Raw genomic sequence first — 20379 nt, 5'->3', positions numbered from 1 at the left:
CAGGACGTGACTTTTGCTTTGGAATTTTGTGGTTAGCACTAAGTGGCAGCATCTCTGGTGGATTTAACATTTTCCCCTGAAAGCCAAAGAAATTTAATCTGAAAACTGGCATCCTAGAGGTGATAATTAGAAGAGAATGGTTAAGGAAATAGAAACACCGAGTCTCTGCTTGGAACCTTAGGTTAGGACCTGTCGTTGAAATAGCCTCACTGATGTTGGACAGAAACCTAAACATTTCTCCGTGCTATGCAAAATTTTTTAAAAGTGCATCATTTTTCTTTTATGAGTCTAAACTGGGTTTCTGAAGTTGCCATTCCTGAAGCTTCTCTCCCTTAGGATAGTTTTCTTGCTCCTCTCCAAAGATCCGCTTAAGCAGTTTATGTGCCACATAGTTTTAAGTAGGTGGGAAGTTCTTTAGGAAAACAAAATTCTTCAGCCTAAAAGAACATCTGCTCCGTGTCTGATCACTAGAGACCTCCAACTTTTCTAGCAAGTTGTAACATTTGTACTGACAACCCTAAGGCATATTTTGGCACATTAAGGAAATCTACACTCAATAAATGTGTTATTATATATGTCTCTGGTGCCCTGTTCAAGGATCCTCACGTGCCTCCCTCACTTTGGGATGCTTGTTTATAAAGTTGTCGTTGTGCCTTATCTCCGACCAGATCCAGGCAGATATGCAAACGAGCGTGGGTCCACAGGACTCAATTAAGCCTTGCCTTGTGATCAGGGGACCGTCGGGGAGCTGGGGATGTCCTCCAGAAGAGCACATTCTGGCACTTAAAAATTATACTCACAAAATGTTGGAGGGAAGAGAATACTTTTTCAAGGGCCCCAAGTCAAGTAACCAGTGACCAGATTTCCATCTGTTTCAAATTAAATGTGTTTATTATCTTTGCATCTCCTTCTGCAGCTCCACATCTTCAGTTAGAAAATATCTTTGGGGATCTTAACTTATGCTCAAAAGCATGTTTTTATAAGTTTAACTTGCTGTTTGCTTTCACACACAGGCAGCGATATCTCTTCCTTCACTCTGAGTCTGTGCTTTATCGAAGCTGTAGGAGAGGGCTTGTGGGTTCTCTTCACTCAACACTAATGTTTTGTTGTTGTTGTCGTTGTCGTTTTGTTCTGTGTTTCTTTGTTGCATGAGGTCCCAAACTCTATGTTAGTTGTTAGAAGTAGAGTGGAAACAATATAGTAAGTAAATATATAAGTGAAGTAATTGTAGTTTGTGAAAAGTGCCAGAAAGGATATAAACAAGGGATCCAGTAAATGTCAAAGGCCACCCTTTGGAATGGGTGATCCCAAAAGCCTCTTCGGGCAAAAGAATTAGGAGCCGAGACCTGAAGGTAAGAAGAAGCTGTTCAAAGAGACACTAAGGGATGACTATCTGGGCAGAGGAAACAGTCATGGTAAAGGCTTCGAGATAGTCCAGGACTTAGACTATTTGAGGAAGAGAAAGCAAACCACTGTGGCTGGAGAGGACAGAGAGAGGGAAAGTGGTGTGTGATGCAGCTGGAGGGAGGCCCTTGTTGGGTCAGGCAGGGCCCCATGGGAAATGCCCAGGATTTTAGATTTTATTCCAGAAGCAAGCAGAAAGCCAGGAGAGTATGTCATGCTTGGATTTGCATTTCATGAGGATTAGGCTGGCCAATCTGTGAAGAAGAGATTGGAGAGGAGGAAGGGGAGGTGGGGAGCCAGGGTGGTAGGGGGCTGCATCAGCCTCGGTGTGAGAGGTGGGTTGGTGGAGGTGGGCAGGGGAGGGTGGGATGGAGAGGTTTCGGGAGTAGACTTGGCAAGCCCCCCCTGGCTAGAGGGGACAAGGGACAGGAAGACCCAGAGACCCGCTGGTGTTCTGACCTGAGCAACAAGTGGATGCTGGTGCTACTTACAGAGAAGGAGCAGTCCTAGGGGTGCAATGGCCATTGTGTGGAAAGGTGGGGACCGGAAATCTGTTTTGAATGTATGAACCTGTTTCTAAGCTCTAGGTAGAAATGAAGAATTCTCTTGGCAATAAATCTCTCAAAAGGGTAAAGTTTGTCATTTATTGGTGTAACTTTAGAAGTAATGACAGAAACATTTGGGAGAACATGCCTTGGAGTTCCTGACAACTCAGGCTGGGGAAATTAGGGATGGCTCAAGGGTCAACAATAAATCTAATGAGTGGCATAGCGTGTGGGAATACGTAACCGTGGATTTTCTCCTCTGCAACTTCTCGTTTGATCAGACTTTATTCCTGTACTGGGATAAAAATGCTAGGTGGGGAGTGGGTGCAAGGAGTCTGAGAGCTGCTGGTGCTGAGAGGGATGGCAGAAACATCCAGAAAGGACGATGAGAAACATGCCGTGGAGAGAGAAAGAAGGACTTGTGGCTGGGAAGACATGCTCAGGGGGATGATACAATCTACTTATTTAATATTGTCCTTTGAGTTTCAGTGAGTGGAACTCATTTTCTTTTAAAGCAACTCTACAAATGACTTTTGCTCTGCAAAGCAAGCATGAACTGAAGGACCTCATAGCATTTCTTCAGCTGCATCTCTGCCTTCCTATTCATTTGCAGCAGATTCTGTTTGTTTTTCCACCAGCCTGCCCACTTCCGAGTACACGCTGTCCCACTCTTTACTTTGCTTATCTCCTTTTCTGTTTGCTTATCTCCTTTTCTTTTCTGGGTGGTGCTTTTAGAAAGCATAATATTTGGATGGTGGGGGAGCAGCCTGCAATGCAAAATGCATTATCTGGAGGTTCTTACTGGCACCTGACTTGGAAGAATAAGATTGTCCCTCTCGATTTCTGGTTTGCGTATCTACAATTTCAAGAGTTGCAGCGGAAAGTCTTTGACTCTGGGTAGAAGAAGCCTAAGTTTGGGAGTTAGAGAGGCCTGAGTTGGTGCGTTAGCTCTGCTGTTTTCTATTTTGTGACTTCAGACTTGTGACCTCATGTCTCCAAACCCAATGTTTTCATCTGTAAAATGGGTAATGATATATATGCAAATTGTGGGGTTGTTGTGGAGTTTAAGTGATATGACCCAGGTGTAGTTCTTAGCATGGTACCTAATTCATGCTGGTAATCACAAATAGCCCATCATATGATTCTTACTAAACTTACCAACATAATGGCTGTCAGTTTGACCAGAAACAAGCACTATTGGTAGCCTGTAAAGGCTGTTGACAAGCATTTCGGTGTGGGTGAGGGCTGCTGGGGTGCTGGGTGAAGTTTCTCTGTCACAGTCTAGCAATGTCTGCAAACTGGAAGCTTATAGTGTGTTTAACTCACCCATTTGTGAAATGGGATGAAAAATTGTAATTGAACAATTAAATTTAAAAATGGGGGCCTTTCTTATGCAGCATGGATCACAAACTTCTCTTAGAACACCGAGCTGGTGACATGGGGCCCCTCACCGTTCCAGATGATGACTGTCAGCCATGACTTAAAAGCAGCTATTGCTATGGTAGGAGGTGCTCTTCCCAGTTCCCCACTGTCCCTTCCCAGCTCTCTGCCCCTCTTAGACAGCCTGGTCTTAGATCTTATAGGGACTCTTGACTAGCTTGTATGACCTTGGACAAACTATTTTTTTTAAGACATTTATTTATTTACTTGAGAGAAAGCAAAAGCATGAGCAGGAGGGGCACAGGGAGAGGGAGAGAAAGAATCTCAAGCAGACTCCACACTGAGTGCAGAGCTCTACACGGGGCTCCATCTCATGACCCTGAGATCACGACCTGAGCCAAAACCAAGAGTCAGATGCTTAACTGACTGCACCACCCAGGTGCTCCTTGGACAAATTCTTTAACTCTTTTAGTCTCACGTTCCTCATCAGTAAACTGGAGGTGATAGTAAGGCTTACCCCAGAAGGTTCTTTTAAGTTTTAAAGCACATCAACAAAAAGCTTCCCACGGTGCTTGGCCTACAGCAAACACTGGGGGTAGCTATTTTAGCATCAGAACACTTTGCAAATTTGTGGGCATCTAGTGGAAATACAAACTTAGATGAATACTGGAAGAGATCAAACTGTGGGTAAGACAGACGTATGTTACAGGGATATAATATTTTTTAAAAATACCAATGAGATTTTCTTTTTCATGCACTCTTGTACTTGATCTGTTCCCCACTCTCCTTTCAGGGAAAAGCTTTGGCACTAGATACCCTCCGTTGTCTGTCATATCCACTCTTTGCTTGTTCCCATCCTGGAGCTCACTGGCTGGATTATATCAATGGACTGTCTTGCCTCTGGTGTCCATTTAGGTGTGGCCAATGGGATGCTCCAATAGGGGATTAAAAGAGGGGAGGATAAAGATGCCAGTATTTATTCCTCTGGCTGGCTCCTTCCCTGAGGGTTTGCCTTGACCTGCTAGGATCCTTCCTAAAGGTTACAGGTTCTCTCTCCACACTCTATCCTTCTGGGTTTGGTAGCCCTTCCTTCAGGTCATCAGGTCTTGGGTCTAGAGGTGGTAACGGTTACACTGTTCCTTGCAGTTCCCCTGTACCTCTCCCATACCTTTGCAAAATCACTTTGATTTATTCTACAGTGTAAGTCATTGGTTGATGTAGTTTCCACTCTTTTGGAGAAAATCAGAATTCTTATAGCAGAAAGCAAAGAAAGTGGAGGCAATGCTAAGATCCAAATTTTGAGGTGGTATTTTGAGTCCACAGCAATGGAGAAATCAAGGTTTATGAGGAAAGAAAAGAGTTTTCTGCATTTCTCGTGGTTTCTCTTAACAGGGAAAGAATGAGGCTAGATCAAAAGAAAGCCATAGTGCAGAATGGCAGAGGAAATGACTTAGGGGCAATTTCCACCAGCCAGGAAGAGGAAGTAGAAAGGGTTGCCACGAGAGGCGGGAAGGCAGCTCTGAGAGGGTAAAACCCGGATATGTACCACAGTTTGGTCACTGAGAAGTGGCTGCCTCCCCCCGACCCCATCCCATCCAGGTTTCCCCTTGCCTCACCCCACCAGGCTTCAGCAAAATTGGGGTGATGAGGTGTTAGAAACCCTTACAGAAATTCCAGATGGTTTGAGGGAGACTCAGCACATCTTGGCTCACCTCCCTTGCTCTGCACTTTCCTACTGTGTCCACCATGGTCTGGAGGTGGTACAACAGCCAGGATGGAGGGGTCTGTGAGGCCCAGGGTTTCTGTCAGCCCTGGTGAGAGGACACTCAGGAGTGAGAGTAGCTGGGTCCTGGCACCAGCCTATGGTCAGAGCAAGGAAGCGAGAGGCCATGAAGCTCCCACACCTGGTGAACTGAGGGGCCCTCAGGGACCTGAGGCTTCAGCAGCAGATGCCAGAAGGACAGTGAGATGAGCCACACCTAAGTAAACAGCAGCCCGGGACATCCAGAGACACTACCAGCTGGTAGCTGAGGACAAGGATGTGTCAGCTTCCGTCTGCACCCAGACACCATGTTGGAGGGAGGAGGAGTGGGACAAGTGACCTCTGGAGAGAGGGAAGAAACCACCTTTGAACTGATGGAGTGTTTCCCCAAATGAGGCTGAGTTCATCTCAAAGTGAAATGTTTCAAGCAGGAATAGAATAAGTTATTTTCATTGGCAATTTTTTTCCCCTCTGCCATCAAGGAGGAAAGGCAGCTCCAGAATAACAGAGTAGTGATGACCGACAGTGAGCTTCATTTGTTCAGTACCTCTGAGTGTTCTGTGTAAAATTTGATGCCCTGTCCTTGACTTCCTCACAAGACTGACCCTTTAATTGGACCTTTGTGCCAGAGCTGCTGAGTCATAAGTGGTGAATGCATTTAATCTAATATGGTCATTACTTTTACTTATTAAATCATCTTAATATGATAACGTTGAAGGAAATTAATACAGAAAAATTTCCATACCCTTCTACCTTATCTACAAAGACATTTTTTTTTTTTTTTATGGCTTCTTTATCCATGTTGTTAAAATACTGGGTGACAGATGGGCCAAACCCTGTGCTTAAGAAAGGCTGTGCTCCCGGTAGCCAGAATTTGCCCCTGGTGACATAAAGGAAGAGAGAGATGAGTTGGTTACCTGACATTGTCATACGGCATCAAGCTTTTGCTTACTTGGGAGACCTTCCAATTAGTGAAGTGGGACGTTCCTAGGATGGTGTCCAGAGTCAACAGTGTTGATAGGGTTTCACACTTTATTTCCTACTCCTTAGCCTTTGCCCTTATACAAAATCCCAGGATTCATGGGGATCCCTCTCCATCCTTTCTCTGGCATCCTAGACCCTGATTCTAGGGGCTCTAGCCTCCTTTGGAATGTTGACATTATGATGTTCCTGGAAGAATTTTGCAGATGGAATTCCCGGGCCTGTTTTAACGGGAGGCCTAGGGAAGAGATTTTAGCTTTGCTCACCTCTGCATGTTTTCTCCCCTTTGTGTTCTAATGCTCACGACATTTTGAAGGAAGCATTTTACTTGGGTTGGAAAATGTGCTCTGAAGCAAAATACATCCCCCTGCTCTCATGGGTATCGCTCTGATTTGGAAGCGTATGCTGTTCTAAGCAATTGTCTGTTCATGTGCTTCCATGTGTTTGGATCGCTAAAGAAACACAATCAGATCCGCCCACATCCATGAGTAGAGGGGATGCATATTTCAACAAGACGGATGACAGGGGTGAATCCGGAAGTGATCTTATGGATTGGGAAGCCTATTTGTGATGCTTGAAAGCAGCTGGTATTTTGAGACGTCATTTGGTTGTCTGTGTAAATACTCCCAGGGTATTTTCTCAGCAATCCCCACAGTTCAAAGAAGGGCCTTGGGTGATGACAGCCTTGGGGTCATATGACAAGTACTCGACACCTGTGGGCTTTACAACTGTGAAGATCAGGGGGCTTCTTAGAGGAATCCCAGGGAAGAAAATGGAGGAAACACTAAGTAAAACCTAGACACAAGATCTGTGGACAAATGGGTGAAATGAATAAGCTGTTTAAGACTTCATAGTATTTCCCACTAAAAACCAGGCTCTTTGGTACCTGAGGCTTACTGTATTAGTTTTAATGGCATTACCAGATGTGAAATCACACCAACTGAATAAAATGGGAAAAATCAGACCATGATAAACCAGCTTGGCATTATTCCTAACTTCCGTCAGATTTCCTTCTTGACCCATGAAGAATTGAGAATCACTATTTAGTTTCCAAGTATACAGGGGTAGTTTGGGCTGGGTCTATTTTTTTATTTTTTATTTTTATTTATTGGGAGGGGTGAGGAGGGCAGAATTGACTTCTTACTGTGCTGTGGTCAGAGAATATAGTCTGTATGCTTTATCAATACTTTGATATTATTTGAGATGTCCTTTATGGCCTAGCATGTGTTCAATGTTTGGAAGTATTCCCTGAAAACTTGCAAAGAATGTAGATTACCTAGGAGTTGAGACAATTCTAAACATGTGGACTTTATAAAGTATCTAAACCATGCTCTTCAAATATCCAACATCATTATTAATCTTTTGATCACTTTATCAGTTTGTAACAGATTAGTGTTAAAATCATATGTTAAGAGGTTCAAATTTTCCTAATTCTTTTGACTTTATGAAATTGCTACTTTTATAAGTCAATCAAATATTGACAGTTTCATGTGGCTCAACCTGATATTTTGAGGCAATGGTGTTGATGTTCACTGTCTCTGCTTTCTTATATTTTTCTGGTTTATTATGTGATAAGCTTCCTTGTCCTTAAATAATATTTTTTTCAAGTCTATTCCATCTGACATTTATATGGTTAGAGCATCTTTATTTTGATCAGTGCTTTTCTAGGGTAATCCATGTATCTTTATTCTGATTAAGCTCTATTTGGACTAATGTCTGGCATACTGTTTTTTCTATTTATTATACTTTTTCTTTGCTCTCTGCCCCTTCCCCCTGCCTTATTTTTGACCTTTTAGTTTAGTAAATTTTCTTTAATCTGTTTATTCCCTGCCTCTAAGTTTTTGAGAGTTATATATTCTATTTCTATGATAGTCTTACCAACAGACTCAACTCTGATGACTTCATTTTTTTTTTTTTTTCCAATAAACCCTTGAGTTCCAGGGTATGTTCAGGAGTTGGAATATCCCACATGTGGATAAATCCACCGGTTTCTCCAGAAACCAGGATGCTTTTATTTGGCCACTTATCAGCCCAACATATATAACTAATGGAGAGGAGCATAAAATGTCCCTCAGTTTAGTGGAGAACCAAGAGCACAGAGGTACATCTCCTCTTGTGATGGAATTTAATAAACCGAGTTCCATGAAATTACCGGTGTTCAATTGGTTTTGACTCACAAAAATGACAATTTAATGGAGTTCAGTTCAATATTTTACTTCCCCACCATGTGGTGGTTATTATTATTATTACTTGCTTTTTTACATTGCTTCTTCCTTGCACCCTTTTTTGTTTCCCACTACAAATTTCTGTGTCTCTCTCTTATACTCTCCTCCTTGGCTCTTGCCTTGTCTCTCTTCCCTGTCTCCAAAACTCTGGGAGAGGAAAGAGGAGAACTTGAGTGTTGAGTCTCTATCATGTAGCAGTTAAGAACGTGGCTTTTTTGCTGGATGGCATGGTGCTAACGCTTTCCCTCTGAATGACGCTGCGTAACTTACCCTTTCTGTGCCTTGGTTTCTCATCTATGAAATAGGGATTGTGATGGTTCCTGTCTTGTGTTGTTGTGAAGTTTAAATCAGCTAAGGTAGCTAAAGGATATAGAAAAACACAACTTGGATGTTCAGTAAATATTTGCTAACATCCCCGGATCAAAGTCTCCTTTTCTTTAGTCAGACAGGATGATAAGTTGAAAGATGCTCATCATGTGTTATTGAGTAAAAAGAGGTCACGAAACAACTGCAATATAATTTCATGTTGTAAAAAATAGTATCTATATTTATATGTGCAAAGGCGATACATAGAATTTCCTCGATTATGGCCTATTTATATCTTTCTTTGTGCTTTCTAATTTTTCTAAAGTGAACATATATTTTGTGTAATAAACTACACTTTAAAAACGCCTTGACTCGGCTTATTTATATGTTTGCTCTATGCGGCATTTAAATTAGTGAGTTAGAACACAGAGACTGTGTATATTAGTGGGAGGACTGCAGGTTGATGTGGCCATTTTGATAGGGTTCAGACTGTTGGCAGACAGCTAAATTCGATGGGTAATCTCAGAGAGATTTAGAAATTGGAAACTGAGGCACAGAAGCTAAAGCAGTGAGCCATGGTGTGGGGAACTGGAAGGTCGTGTGCTGGAGCTTGATACGTTAGTCGCGGGTGCCCCACGAGTGAATGAGTGAGCACAGAAGTTGGAGCAAGGATAGAATGAGGGTAGTGAGGGGGACATACAGCAGCGACAAGAAAACCTGCAGCCCCAGAGAGAGGAGTGCGGAGAGAAGCTGCTTGAGTTCCTGATGACACCCCAGCCCTTAGTTCCAGGGCCCCCAAGGGTGGGGGTCATGAGTAACCCGTTGTAAGCATTCCGTGCAACCTCAAAATCCATTTCCCACTTTGGAAGCGAGCTGGAGTGAGTTTCTGTTTCCTGCTCCCAGACGTCCAGGGAATTTCCACTGGCTGCTTACCAGGAACCCTCAGCACCCATTCTTACCAGCCACTCCTCAAATGTTCCTGATTGCTTCTATCTGCAGGTTTTCATTCTGTTTTACAGTTGTGGAGTGAGGGAGAAGAGCCTCGGGTTGTTAGCTGGAGGGTCAGCTCTGGCTTCCTGTCATTACTAAGAACCGCTGGCCCCCATCCATCAACATAATTACGGAATCTTAAAGCCCTGGAGATGGGAGCAAACTTCTCATCAGGAATCTCAGTCTTTCAGAAGGAAGCAAAGTCAGGACAAGCCCCTCTGAGGCACGGCGTGAAATAATGAGGCCAGGCCTAACTCACGTCAGTTTCCTTCATCTCTAACTGTCAGCATCAGACTATTAAAACAGGAGATTTCAACCCAAGAAACCTACGCCGATTGCACTAGGCCATGGTGATTCCCTCTGAGTCAGACAGGAGCCGAAGGCAGACGAAGGTCACTTAAAACCCTGAGGTTAGAAGTTTGGTTTTTTTTAAAATACAGAGGAGGAAGATTTCACTTAATGATAGAACTGGACCTAGGATTTTGGTCTCTTAATTCCAAATTCACCATTCCAGCTACGAATGTGAAGGCCACCCATGTCCCCTTCCTGCCACCCCAGAGCGCTCTTGTGCCTTGAGGCCATGGTTATCTTAAACCCCTCTCTCCCCAGAGATACTCCAGCAGTGGAAAGACCCTGAATTGGAGCTTTGTGGGACTGACTGCAGCGTTCTTCAGGGAGGAATAAGCACAAAAATGCTGGAGGAGCATCGCTTTTCCACGGGACACCATGCTGAGAGAATACAGAAGGATGCCCAAGAAGAGGTTTAAGGAACAGCCATAGCTCAACTAGGGATGCGGTTGAGTGCTCAATCTACGGGAGCTTGCGTGTCATTCTGCAAGGTGATGCACTTTGCCCATGGGCTGGTCTTCTAAGTGAAAGCTGGGGATCATTTGTTCTTATCTCGGCTTCTTATCTGGGTACAGAAATGGATTCCAATTTAAACATAAAGCATTAGACACAATGCAACTTTATGTATTTCACTAACTCAGAGTTATAATTATGTAGATGGAGAAAGGCTGATGTTTGCCTTGGATTCTATGGATTCAGTATTATTACTTTCTGCGTATTAAAATGGGTTTCCAAAGTATTAGTACTTGAAAAAAACCTGTTAGTTCCAGTGGAAATGACTTCACATATGTATGGAAAAGAATCTTCATGAATCTCTTGAAAATGTAATAATTCATACATTTCGCTAGATGCTTAATCTCATTTATTCATTGAGCCATTCAACAAAAATACATTGAATGCCAGCTCTGCACCAGGCATTGTGCCAAGTTCAAAGTAGGGAAGTTTCATTATGTAATAGAACAAGTCTGGGACATTCTCTGTGCGAGGGGGCCACAGAGAACCAGAGAAGTAAACAGTTTGGGGGAAGAATAAAAGCATTCAGGGACTCTGGTGAGTATCTTCATGCTGGAAAGGTTTGGGGAGATTTGGAAGTACTGCAGGCGACGACTGAGTCATCAGGGGGCTTTTTCTTCTGATTGCTCCTATCTAGAAGGGGAAAGGGGAACTGACATTTAATGGGCACCTACCTGCTATGGGATAATCCCAGTATTGGATGACACACACACAAACATGCACACACACTTCCATACGTGTATATATTGGTTACATGTATATATACCAGATGACGTACATTATGTGTATATTTATGATATTTTGAATAATGTAATAATTAAAAGTGTAATAATTTAAAATGCAATTAATAATGTAATTATTTAAAAAGTAATTATTGCAATAAACCTGTGATGTAAGTCTTACTTGCCCATTTGAATGAGAAGTCGAAGCTCAGAGTCACTTGTGTAAGGTCATACATAAGAGGAAGAATGAAGATTTGTTTTGAAATCTACCAAATTCCAGAATCCACTATTTTCCCACTTATCTTGATATCCAGAGAATAAATCAATCAAAAATCTTTTTTTTTTTTAAGATTTTATTTATTTATTTGACAGAGAGAGAGATAGCGAGAGCAGGAACACAAGCAGGGGGAGTGGGAGAGGGAGAAGCAGGCTTCCCGCTGAGCAGGGAGCCCGATACGGGGCTCGATCCAGGACTCTGGGATCATGACCTGAGCCGAAGGCAGACGCTTAACGACTGAGCCACCCAGGCGCCCCAATCAAAAATCTTAAAACTCAAATTTTATCTTGATATAAGACATCACTTACTAGGCCTGTGAACTTGGGCAGAATCTTCAAGCTCTCTGGGCTTCGTTTGACCATTTTAAGATGGGATAGTAACAATCTCACTTCCTGTCTTAAAAGGTTGCTGAAAAATTCAATGAAATAATCCCAGCTACTCAGCTATACCAAATAATGTAGACAATGGCGTTATAAAAATACTGTACAAAAACAAGGACCTGCCATCTTATCTTTTTGGTGGTGCAAGAAAACCAAAGGCAGTTACTTAAATTTATCCAACGAGGTAAACGAGATCAAAAAGAATGACAGTATTTTTTTTTAACTACAACTTAAGGGAAATACAAATTAAAAAGTCTTTTGGTTTAGAACAGTGGAATGTTGATAATTGTTTAAGCTAAGTCCTTGGGTACAAGGGGTTCTTACTACTTTTGTGGATAAAATTTCCATTTTAACAAAAATATAACAGATAGTTTCTTTCTTGACTACTATAGATTAGATAGGATGGTGGTTAAAAACAAGGGCTCAGTAGCCAGAATGCCTGGCTTCGAATCCTGTCTCTGCCGCTAACTAACTGTGTGACCTTGAGCAAGTTACTTGACCTCTCTGTGCCTTGATGGCCTCATCTATAAAATGAGGCTAATATAGTACCTACATCATGGGCTTGTTCAGAGAATTAAATAAGCTGATATTTGGTAAGTACCTAGTAAATTATGTATAAGTACTTGATAAAATAAAACTCTTTTGGGTTCTGAATAACAAGGAAAATGAGGCTCAGAAAGGTCAAGCAACTTACTCATAGAGTCAAAAAGTTAGTAAGTGGCTGTGCCTGCATTGGATTCTGGGTCAGTCTGACTCCCAAAGCTTGGCTCTATGTGCCGTGCTGTCTCTCAGCGGCGACCTACTATAATTCAGCCGGGTCCTAATTTGGCAAGTGATACTGTATTTACCCTAGTATTGAAGGGTGTGTCCGAAGTCTGGAGAGTTGCTGGGTGAGTCTGTTTGCAGGAGGCCTGAGAAACATGTCCTTCATAGAGGCCAAGAGACCTACTAAGGGTGCAGCAGGAAACACTCTCTGGGGAGCCCGAGGCTTTCTGGAAGGGCTTTGCAAGTCAGAATCCCAGGGTACTGGTTGTGTGCTCCTTACTCCACACAGACCACATAAAAGCTACCCATGTCCACGATGCTTCCTCTGTTCCAGGTATTGCTCTAAGTGCTTCATACATCGTGCATGTGGAGCATAGATATTTATCTGGATTCTCTCGGACGACCTCCCTAAGTTCTAGAAGCTTGAGTCTCCCTGCAGATTTACCACCATTATTTTCCACCGTCTTTTGCTAATAGAATTGCCACTGAAACTGGTTGTATTAGCCCTAGAGTGAAATAAACAACAGAACTAGGCAGATTGTGTGGGCTACCCAGTCATATATAAGGGTGAGAACACGACAGTGTTACCGTCATCTTTTCTAGAGTAATGTTCTCATTCTTTCTGAATGAGGTGCAGCTGAGCCCATCCTACATATATAAAAAAGTGCCAATCTCACACGATGTTAGAAGGAAAAATGAACATGGGAGTGGATTACAACTCGCCCTTATTCCTTCAGGAAGAATTTTTTTTATTTTTTTATTATTTTATTTTATTTTATTATTTTTTTTAAAGATTTTATTTATTTATTTGAGAGAGAGAGACAGAGAGAGAGAGCACATGAGAGGGGGGAGGGTCAGAGGGAGAAGCAGACTCCCCGCCGAGCAGGGAGCCCGATGCAGGACTCGATCCCGGGACTCCAGGATCATGACCTGAGCCGAAGGCAGTCGCTTAACCAACTGAGCCACCCAGGCGCCCAGGAAGAATTTTTTTTAAAAAGCTTAGCTACTTTGATGCAGAGGGAAGTACTCATAAAAAAAAGAACTGGTGGCACGCACATTATCCAAGAATCTTTCGTCCTTTTGGGTTTGGCCAAAGTATATTTCTGAGGTTCAAAGCTCAAGGTCAAATGCTGCACCGACATCTTGATGACAACAGTGGGATTCTGTTGAAGCCTACTGGATTTTATGACCCTCTCCATCTGGGAGCCAGTCCCCTGTGATCACAGGGAGGATAGAAACACGAGCAGCAGTGCTATGCTGAATATCGATACATCGCTTCCATCGCAAGAGATCCGTGGGCAGTTTCCCAAACTTCAACAAATTCTGCATGGGAACTGTACTTACCTCCCTTCCGAAAGTGGGAGAAGCTGAAGTCCAGGAGCTGATAAGACTTGTGTCCTACTGCATAGCTAGTGGTGGGTCCAGGATCTCTATGTAAATATTGGGGATACTTCTATTCTATCCTATTGTTGCGGATCAAACAATAACAAATCTCTGCTAGAAAAGTTTGATGATGTTAGGCCATTGGGCTGCTGTAACAGAATACCTTAGGCTGGGTGGCTTATAAACAACAAACTATTTCTCCCAGTGCTGGAAGCTGGGAAGTCTAAGATCAAGGCACTGGCAGATTCAGTGACGAGTGAGGGCCCCTTTCCTGGTCATAGATGGTTGTCTTTTTGCTGTGTCCTCGCATGACAGAGGGGGCAAGGGAAATCTGTGGGATCTTTTTTACAGAGTACTAATCTCATTCATGAGGGCTTGATCCTCATGTCCTCATCACCTCCCAAAGGCCCCACCTCCTAATACCATCACGTTGGGCCTTAGGCTCTAACATGAATTTGGGGATGGAGGCACCAACATTCATTCTAGAGCACTGATATTCATAAAAACAGACATAGCCCGATACTGAAAATATGAACTTACAAGTCAATGCCCCCCAAAAGTTTAATTCATGAAATCATTTTAAAAACAGCAACCTTAGATCCTTAAGGGATTATACATAGCTTTTGCAAAGCTGCTCAATGGAATGGTTTAATGCTTTAAGAACAGATTTTCTAGGTTTTTTGGGGCCATGCTGAAACATTGCCAAGTTGTATCATCTGCGAATTCTTGGGATAGTCAAATATAGAAGGGGAAGCTTGCTGATTTGCCCAGTCCATTAAGATGACATTGCAAGAAGAAGTTAATAAGAATCTTTCATGTAAAATGACATTTCCTGAGATTTATGTAAAAATAGTGAATATAAATGATTATGGGAAGACAGCTTATTAGCAGAAAGGTTCCTTTCTACCTAATCACCAATTATTGTAACTTGGGGGGAAGCCAGCATGGCATCTGCTAACCTTCCTTTGTCATTGAGTGTTTCTCTCTGAGAGGGACACCCACTGATTTTGTGAGGTAGGAAGCAGCCAGCTGGGTCTCCATGTGCCACACAAGATTTTCTCCTCGGTAGCAAGGAGCTCAAGAGGCGGACAGTCATCCACCCCTAAGATATATCCCGTGTGGAACTGTCCTTCCTTCCAAGGAGAGCAGGCAACCGCGTGAATGTTCTAGAAAAAACCATAGAGGGAGCCCTGCGTGGGTTCCCAGAGAGGATAGACCACCCTCGTATGGTAGACCGGTGGCTGTTGACATCCCCACATTCCAAAGTGAGCTCTACCACGTCTGGAGCCCGGCTCTGCTGACCCCAGCCCTTCCCAGCAGGGGGCAATGTCGCTTCGAGGTCCACTCCAGACTGCTCGCTGGGGTTTTCCTCTCCGGGTACTAATAACTAGGTGAAGCAGGGACGCAACAACCAGTGTCTTCTCTCCCAGTGATCTTGTGGTTTCTTTCTCCCACCTAACGCATTCCTCCCTCCCCCTCAACATACTCTGGGAATTACTGTGTTTTTCTCTGCGTGTTTATGCTGGTTACATACTTGTTGGTCCTGTTTCCCATACACCCTCTTTAAAGGGTGGGGACGGGCCCCTTCTCCACTATCCATTATCTGGAGTGTCTACTCTCAGGACTTCATGCCCCGGGGGGTGTGGTAAAGGCTTGTTTACCAGCTGCTCAATATCTCCGTGGGCCCTGTCTTCTATCCCGGGAGCTAGTCTGATCAAACCTTCGTGGAGTCTTGGTCAAGGCAGTCCAGGTCAATGCCATTCACAGGTAATAAGCTTCTCCTGTGACTGGAGCACTGGGTGAGGCTCTTCCGGTGAATTAGACATAGTCTGTGCCTTCCAGAGCCTTTCACATCAGAGGACCCTCTAGTGCAGCACTCTGCAGCTTTGCTCTTAACACGCTCTGCTGGGTCCGATTCGTTGTGAAAGGTGTCATCAGTGATTTGTTACCACGAATAAAGTATTGAATGGGGAAGAGTTATTTTTAAAAGTAAATTTCAGTGGATTCGGACTTATTTTTCTCATAACCCTTCATAATTTTTCTAGCATTACTGATGAGTGTGAAACTTTGGGGTTTACATTTTTTTTTTCTTCTTCTGAGGCCCATGCCTTGCACACCCCAATAGACTGATAGAAGGATTGGTTGCCTCATTCTGGCAGAAACATAGTGAACTGGTAATGAAGTATACAGCAAGCAGCTTATCAGCTCTGACCCCCCGCCTTTCTCACCCGTGCAGAGAGGCTTCTCAGAATGCAAGTCGTGAGGGTCATGTTATCGCAGATACCATCTGATTATGGGGAGAGGGGTATAAATTCTGACGGGGAAGGAAAGGCAGTGGGTGAAGTGCTTGGATAGGACAGATCAAAGCTGGGTCTTGTAAGGCAACCCCAACTTGGGCAGAGAGCTCTGGGGTGCGGGGGCCACCCAGCAGTAAGATTTAGGCAAAGTTGCCACAGGGGGAAAGTTTGGAAAGTGTTCAGGGTCCTATGAGTAGTCCAGCATGGGAAGAAAGATGGTGAGGAGGGACCTAGACTAAGCTGGGGAAAATCTTGAAAGGTTCTCGATGGAAGATGGAGGTGTCTGGACTTTATGCAATATGTAGTGAGTATCATGCACATTTTTCAAATTTGGCACATTAATGTGTATATTTCTGTGTACCGGGCACGTAGAATAGTTTTTTAAGTGTCCTGGAAGGGTATAGACATGTTTGTCTGCTTTTGGGGGCTATGTTTATTTCTAAACATAACATAGTGGCTAAGAGTCCTGGCTCTAGAGTCGGTTAATTTGGGTTCAAAAACCGGCTCTGTCACTTATTAACTATAGACCTTGGTTGGCCATGCCTCAGATTCGTCATCTGTAAAATGGGGATAGTAAAAGTGCTCATTTCATGGATTTGTTACTAAGTATTACTAACACTAGGTAATTCGTATTTGTTACTCATGTATTAAAATGTAAGTGCTTAGTATTAAGTGGATTAAAATACATCTTAGCCCAGAATAAGGGCTAAGTACCTGCCAACTGCTAATATGATTATGTTACTATTACCTTTGGTGAGGGGAACCTGTGTGGTTCAGTCAGTTAGGTGTCTGCCTTTAGTTCAGGTCATGATCTCAGGGTCCTGGGATCGAGCCCCACATCGGGCTCACTGCTCAACGGGGAACCTGCTTCTTCCTCTCCTCCCTGCTCATGTTCTCTCTCGCTATCTCTGTCTCCCTCTCTCAAATAAATAAATAAAATCTTAAAAAAACTATTACCTTTACTGAGTAAGTAGGTGGGTGTTCTCTAGTTGTTTCCTGAAGATGTGGGTAAAATAAGACACATCTTAATGAATCAACCTGTATTTCTTTTTTTATGATTTTATTCATTAATTTATTTGAGAGAGAGAGTGTGTGAGCAGGGGGAGGAGCAGAAGGAGAGGGACAAGCAGACTCTGTGCTGAGCGCAGAGCCTGATGAGGGGCTTGATTTCACAACCCTGGGATCATGATCTGAACCAAAATCAAGAGTCAGTCACTCAACCAATTGAGCTACCTAGGCGCCCCTCAAACTATACTCCTTGAGTGATCTTTGCAATCACTGTGTTATGTTCTGCGAGGGATATAGAGAAGCAAATTGTGCACAAAACCCTCAAGGATGTTCCAGTCCAAAGAGAATTAAAAAAGACCAAGTGTGGAAAAGCTGAGCAAGAGCAAAGCAAAGTTGGACCAGCTTGCCAGATAGCATATGACAGCACACTTCTCCAGGAGTTTGGAGAAGAGGTGATAGCACATAGGTTGGAGTGCTTTGGGAAATCTTTAAGGATTGAGGAGGAATTTGATCCAGAGAGTTAAGTTTGGGTAGGAATTAGATATCCGTGGAAGAGGAGGAGGTGCGTCTGATGCCTTTTTGGGTGCTTATTTGTCACTTTTCACACTCTTTCAGTTATACATTGGTTGGTGGGTTAAGGAGTTCTTTAAATTTTCTCAAGTTCCTTGTGTCTATGCTTCTCATGCCTTCTTTATCTTTAGGGCATCTTCCCGGTCCCCACTTTGGCGCTCTGTATAATTCTGCATTCAAGAAATGATCCTTCGGGGCACCTGGGTGGCTCAGTCGGTTAAGCGTCTGCCTTCGGCTCAGGTCATGATCCCAGGGTCCTGGGATCGAGCCCCACATTGGGCTCCCACTCCCCTGCTTGTGTTCCCTCTCTCGTTGTCTCTCTCTCTGTCAAATAAATAAATAAAATCTTAAAAAAAAAAAAGAAATGATCCTTCTCCAGTTTTAGAAATTATAAATGTGTCCACAGGATTTATCTCTTAGAGATCAATTTATCTGCACAGACAGATCTTTGCATGTTTTCTAGTTTTGAGAAACACTTTTCTCTCTGCCCCAAATCCCTTTTGCTGTTAATTGGTCAGTAGCTGCTGGTGAGCAAATCCCCATTTACTCCACCATCTGCTTTAAAAAAAAAAGCTTTGTATAAGAAACTCCACTGATTTGGCCAAAAGTGGGGGAGGAACAGGGGGAAAGGAACCAAAAGGGGATACCATTGTTCAATTTTCTTAATAACAGAGACCAGGAAACCAAATATAAGAGAAATGGAACTCAGGAATATTTGAAATGGGTGATTGCCAAGAAAATGGTACATTCAATCTTTGTTATTTGTTGCTTGTGAATATTCTTATTTGTACTTATCCTAATTTCCTCTGAAGGGGCTAAATGCCATGGAGAGAGGGACTGTGAGACAGGTGGTCTTAAGTGTACATAGATGTCTGCTGGGTACCTAGTCCAGCAGAACCAGGAGGAGCAGAGTACAGTGAAGGACAGAAGGTCATTGGGACAGTCATGGACAGTGACGGGACACACATGCAGGAGATTCCATGAGTGAGCATCTCTGGGAGATGTTCTTCATTCAACAGTGCAGAGTCTTTCAATGACCAAAGGGCCCAGGCAGAGAAACAGGAGGAAGTTATTTGGGAGAAATAAAAGTTACTGGTTCAAGAATCAGGGAAATGAGTGGGAGAGAACTCTGAATAAAGCAGGTTGCCCTCCGTAATGTGGGTGGGCCTTGTCCAATCAGGCAAAGGCCAGAAGAGAACCAAAGGCTGACCTCCCTGGAGCAAGAGAGAACTCTGCCAGCAATGGCCTTTGGACTTGACTTGCAACATTGGCTCCTCCTGGTTCTCCAGCCGACTGTTTTTGGACTTGAACGGGACTCGCCAAGCTTCCACAGATGTGTGAGCCAATTCTTTAAAATAAATCAGTCTGTCTCAGGAGAATCCCGACGAGGTCAATGGTGCAGTAAGTATTTCAGGCATATCTCATTTCATTCTTTTTTTTTCTCCTTCACTTTGTTCTTAAGGACACTATTCAAGGTCACATAGCTCCTCGGTGGCAGAGACAATATTCAAATCCACTTCTGTCTGGCTTCAAATCCCATATTCTACTCACCAAAATATACTCCTTAAGACCCAGAGAAGGGCTTTTGAAAAAAAACAAAAGCAAAAACACTAAAACTTGAATCCCTGCCTTCTGGTTGGTGTGAAGATTCAAATGTAACCTAACAGGAGACTTAATGGAGGCTCAAGTAACTGGGCTCCCTGTCTCACTGGGCTGGGCTGGGCTGGACTGGACAAAGCAGAGAAAACCCAGCCTCGTGTCCTTGACAGCTTGGGTTGGCTGCAATCAGGGTGACCCGATCCTTCTGAGCCCTTCAGCTTCAGTGGAAGGAGAGGTGATGTTTCTTTCCATCCCAGGTGCCTGGAAGTTCAGCTGGGGAGTCCATTATCCCATCAACAGCCTGCCAAAGAGATGCTCTGCTTTTCTGCTCCTTCTCCATATTTCCTGGCAGCAAACTCCCCCTTTATTCCTGCCCCTCTCTGTCTAAATGGGAGACCTGGACTGCATGGGGTGGCGGGGGGAAGGAAGTGAATTCAGGGTCCGTGATCTAGGAGAGGGGCTATAGGGTAGAGGCATGACAATACTCTCCCTTATTAATCTTCCCTACTTAGGACCAAGAAGCAGAAGGCCTGAGATAAGGAGGCAATTTTCTCATGTTTCCTTTCTGTCTGTTGGCAGTTTGAGTGACGGGACTGGAAAACCAGAACAGGTTTTTCCAATTGCTTTGGGCAATGGAGTGAGTCCCCATTGTCACATGCCTGAATTATCCATTTCTGGAAATTGGGGCCAACTGCTTGGCAGCCAGCCGCTGAGAAATATAGGGGCGCCCTTGGCATATGGGAAGCACACAATCCCGCCACTCTAACTGGCTTTGTGCTCCTTTGAACATTGGGAAAAGAAAGGAGGAAGGGAAGCATAATTTTTTTCTTCCATCGTTTTCTTTCAGGGGATTCTGTGATGTAACTGCAAATAAATGAGAACAGTCTAAAATATTCAGCATGCTGAAAGTTATACACTCCAAGG

The 20379-nt window shown here is 43.5% G+C and overlaps 1 long non-coding RNA gene across 1 annotated transcript in view; it reads left to right on the top strand.

Annotated features, from left to right (window-relative positions):
* Nucleotides 1-11254, top strand: part of LOC118024335 — an 83323-nt gene extending 72069 nt beyond the window's left edge. The window contains exon 5 of the long non-coding RNA XR_004683085.1: nucleotides 10203-11254. This is a non-coding gene — a long non-coding RNA (uncharacterized LOC118024335). The remainder of the gene's footprint in view (nucleotides 1-10202) is intronic.
* The last annotated feature ends 9125 nt before the right edge of the window (nucleotides 11255-20379 follow it).

This window comes from Mirounga leonina, unplaced genomic scaffold (genome assembly GCF_011800145.1).
Source record: "Mirounga leonina isolate KUSES-001 unplaced genomic scaffold, KU_Mleo_1.0 Mir_197, whole genome shotgun sequence".
NCBI classification, from domain to species: domain Eukaryota; kingdom Metazoa; phylum Chordata; class Mammalia; order Carnivora; family Phocidae; genus Mirounga; species Mirounga leonina.
This window is presented reverse-complemented; position numbering and strand designations above follow the sequence as displayed.